The following is a 4,552-nucleotide window of genomic DNA, read 5'->3' as shown; positions in this document are numbered from 1 at the left end:
AGGGATTACATCGTTTCTCGTTCCTGTCTGCGTGTCTTCAGATCGTTGAACCGACAGAGACAAAGTATAGCCTGAGTACATAAAGGTGTTGAGTGTATGTTAAATTCTTTAAATCCACAGAATTTGCTAAAGGTTCGGTATATAGAAGCCGCAACCTCCTACTTTAAAAATCTGAATTGTTCGTAAAGTTGATAACATCAGATGTAAATTTAGAGGTGATGCATGTAAGCCATCAGTGTTTCTGATTCTTTTGTCCACATTATCTCATCGATAGTTGCCTTCTCCCTAATATGGCCCGCTAAAACTCTTTAAAACAATATATATATATATATATATATATATATATATATATGTATACACTCAGCAAAAAAAGAAAGTAAACACTTTTTCGAGGTCATATTTGACATAGAAGATTGTGATGAAAATCAATGTATTATGTACCATATTAAAGGTAATCTAAATGGCTATTGAGCTTATAGGTTGATTAAAAAGAAAACTTTACGTATGAGTGAGCACATTCGTTTTTGTCCTTCAAAGCACAAAATTAAAAATTGCAAAAATTTACATATTCTCTTTCATTGGCAAATGTCCTTGAAAACAAAATTGACAACAAAAGACCAGTTAACACAATGAGAGACATGAGTGAAATAGCAAAAACAAGTTTTAATTCTCTTTATCTCTTTATGACCTCTAGGAAAATCAAAATGCGAAATTAAAGGGGAAAATAAGAATTTTCTGTCAAGTCAAACTTCAAAGGACATAGGGAACAATAATCAGACAGATGATAAAATGAGTAGACTTTCTTTATTCATTTCTTTTAATCTAGTGGTTTAAGAGTTCATGAGACAAACTCAAGAACCAGATTTTATTTACAATTTCCTAATTTGAAAAATCGCTCAAATTTCTACCATTTTTGATAATTATTACTTTTTTATTTCATTTGAATTTAGATTTGACATAAGAATCTTTATTTTCATCCTTCATTTTTAGCCTTCATTGATCATTTGGGCTTAACAGATATCATAGAGATCAAGGATTTATTTTTGCAACCTAATTCATGTTCCCTTTTGCGTGAAATTTGCTGTTTGTTCTTATTATGCTATGGGAGAGCACATACGCATGAATGACAACTTGTTCAGTTTTGCAATTTTTACTTTTGTGCCCTGGAAGAGATAAACAAAGGTGTTCACTCATGCGTATAGTTCCCCTTTTTGTTGACCTACGAAGTAGATAGCCAATTAAATTACCTTTAATATGGCATATAATACATTACCTTTCAGGCAAATATTCTGTGAGAAATATAAACTTGAAAAAGCGTTTACTTTCTTTTTTTGCTGAGTGTATATTATATATATATATATATATATATATATATATAATATATATATATATATATATATATATATATATATATAGAGAGAGAGAGAGAGAGAGAGAGAGAGACACACACACACACACACACACAGCTATGGATAATAGCAGTATCCCACATATCACACAATAGAACAATCTCTGTCTATTATTATGAAAAGCTTGTTTCCAAAAGGAAAGCTTCAGTGGATTTCGCACATTTTGGAAGCAAGCTCTCAATATACAAAGAGACAGAGAAAGAAAGAGATAGTTAATAAATAGATAAACATACATTACATGCATATAGGAAGTATATTGTGCTCTTGCATTTCGATGAATTCAAAAGGAATTAACATATAACTTCGAACATAATTATGTTTTGCATATTTTCACCCATCACCCGCAGTTCTACCGTTTTTCCTCCAAGCTGAAAAGCAGATTTGGGGATAAGGTAATCGTGGTAAGTAAACATAAATTTACCGAACTTTATCTCATGTCGATTCTAATAATGGTTTTGAACATAATCATAGAATTTATAGTGATGAAATATGATATTTTCTTTTTCATTTCTGTATATGATATTCATAAGAAATTGTGAGAGCATATCTACTTGCTGAATTGAATATTCATAACGACTTGTCAAAAAGTGTTTTCCGAAAAACTTTGACCTTTCAGAATGTCATAACTTCCTTATTTCTTTTCCGATTTTAATTAATTTTGCACCGTTCTACAGGGAGTCTTTTTTTTCTTTCTTATGATATTTTGTAGTGGATTTCTCCTTTAAAGAAAAGCAGTATTGAATAAAAGACACGATTTAAATAAATGGCATGAATTTAAATGAAATCCGTGTCATGTGAACTGTGTTTGTTTTGACTGTGTTATTGGTATAGTTCATGCAAAATCAATTATTACCACAACTTGTCTCCCGGATCAAACATTATTCTACGTACATCCGTATCGATTGTGTTCCACAGTTAGAATATCAAATAAAACATGCACGGCGGATATTATTCGCACATATGTACATTACATCGACATAAACATAATATAAGCGCATTGCCTCATTAGATTTTGCTTACGGTTTTTAGGAGGGCAAACGGGCCTGAGGACCCACTGGGGAAATGGAGGTGTTTGTTAACAACAAGCTCGTCCATTCCAAGCGGGTAAGTGGGGGGAAAACAGCTGTTGATTAACCAAGAGTTGGTCCTCTAATAATGTTCCCAAACTGGATAACTAAATTTGTATATAATCAGACTATACGAATTAGTAATGTTCCATACGCGATGTTGCCCTAATGTATTTCTTTTTCTTTTCCTTTCTTTTCTTTTGTAAACGCACCATATTGAGACATAGATTGGAAGAATTATTGCAATTTACCTGGAATTTCCTTTTGTATTAAAAAAAAAGAAAGAAAGAAGAAAAATTCTTGGCTAAGCAACATTATCGCACTGTCGCCATCGACTCCCGTATTCTAATGATATCCTCCTAGTGGCTCAAGCAAAAATTATTTACAGGTCCAATTTCTATTTACTTTCTTGTTTCTGTGTCAAAGATAATAGATTTATAAAGCACATCCTATAAATGCGTAACTTTCAGTAACCATTTCAAAACCATTCCTACCCGTAAACATGATTGAGAGCTGCTTGAGAGTGTATTCCCCATCATGTCTCCAAAAGGCTCTATAAAGAAAGCTTTGATTTGAATTCATTATGATGTATCAAATCGAGGCAATGTCTTGTTCGTTCTTTCAAACCTAACGCGAGGATTTATGAACCTGATTGAATTAGATATACTAGATTTGGAAAACTATTCTAAACTGACCATCTGTTGATGTATCTTATCAGTGCAGACAATGGTAACTTATTTACGAGAAACTTTTTTTGTTAATTTTTTAGAGAGAGGGAGTGGCTAACTTAAACTGTAGAGATATATATTTTGTATATTAAGGGATGCTGCTGCTGCCAGCATTACTGTGGCACACTCGATATCTAGATAAACATGAAATGAACCATTTAACTTAATGTACTGGAGGTAATGCTCTATATATTTCCGAATGCTTATTGTGGCACGTATCTTTACTATGCCCTTGAATGGCAAAATCTGCACACCTTTTTCTTTCGAATTTTGCCTGCATTCACTCAGAAAGGAGACGGTTTTGTGGACAACGATAAAAAATTTGAGAAGATTGCGGCCGCCGTGGCATCGGCCAAGGGTAGTGAAGATTGATGTCATTCACTGAAACAGGTAAGACGCCTCATCTGAAACATCTTTCAGGATCTGACATCAGCCCTAATAAGTTGTTGTTTTTCGACATCGCAAAGGAAATCTAAAATAATGTCTTTCTGAATCGTCATCCACGTGTTTACTTTCAATATCAGACTACAATATACATTGCACACACTCAAAAAAATAAAAATTATCTTATCCTCTAATGGTTACCACGGTCATCCTCAAGAAAACTTTATAACCCATGCCGCGTTCGCTCTGAGCAAGGGTTTACGCTGCAAGAAATAGTACATAGGGCCTATACTTGTCGGATACAGTTGAAGTTCATAATAAGTCTGACCCCTATACCGATAGCAAGCCTGCAGATTCACCTAATGTTACCGGTTTCATCTTCATTTTCCTTTCTTTTCTGCTCCAATTCTATATATATATATTTTTTCCAGCTGTTTCGTGAAGCTGAACGGCTCCAGCTCGTGCATTGTGGCTTTCCTCATCATGACGGATGTAACTCAAAAGTAGTTCCAGCTGCTCGGTTTCATCTCGAACATTCCAGGAGGAGACACCAGATTGTCCGAGCTTGAAAAAATCAGTTGTGCACCAACCTTGTGTGTGTGTGTGTGTGTGTGTGTGTGTGCATATTCTAGATCCAGTTCTGGTCTTACATCAGAAGAATATATACGAGTGAAAAAAAAACTCCAAACATTAATATGCAACATATATTATATAAAGGAGTTATTGTGGCTGTGGTCCGAATTCTATAATTATCATTATCCCTATTATACAATGAACTATTTGATACATTCCATGTCGAAATTGAATATAATAATTGTGTCGGTTATAAAGAGTTGATAGAACATTCGTTTTTATTTGGAATATTGTTTCTGCGCTCATGACTTTTTTTAAACATCTTGCCGTTTTTTTAAATCTACGTATTAGAGTGATAATTGCACATGCGAAGTACTCAGATATTAGGCCC

This window comes from Diadema antillarum, unplaced genomic scaffold (genome assembly GCF_040938485.1).
Source record: "Diadema antillarum isolate AM-2024a unplaced genomic scaffold, OU_Dant_1.0 seq00001056_RagTag, whole genome shotgun sequence".
Taxonomy (NCBI): Eukaryota; Metazoa; Echinodermata; class Echinoidea; order Diadematoida; family Diadematidae; genus Diadema; species Diadema antillarum.
Note: the sequence above shows the minus strand (reverse complement) of the source record.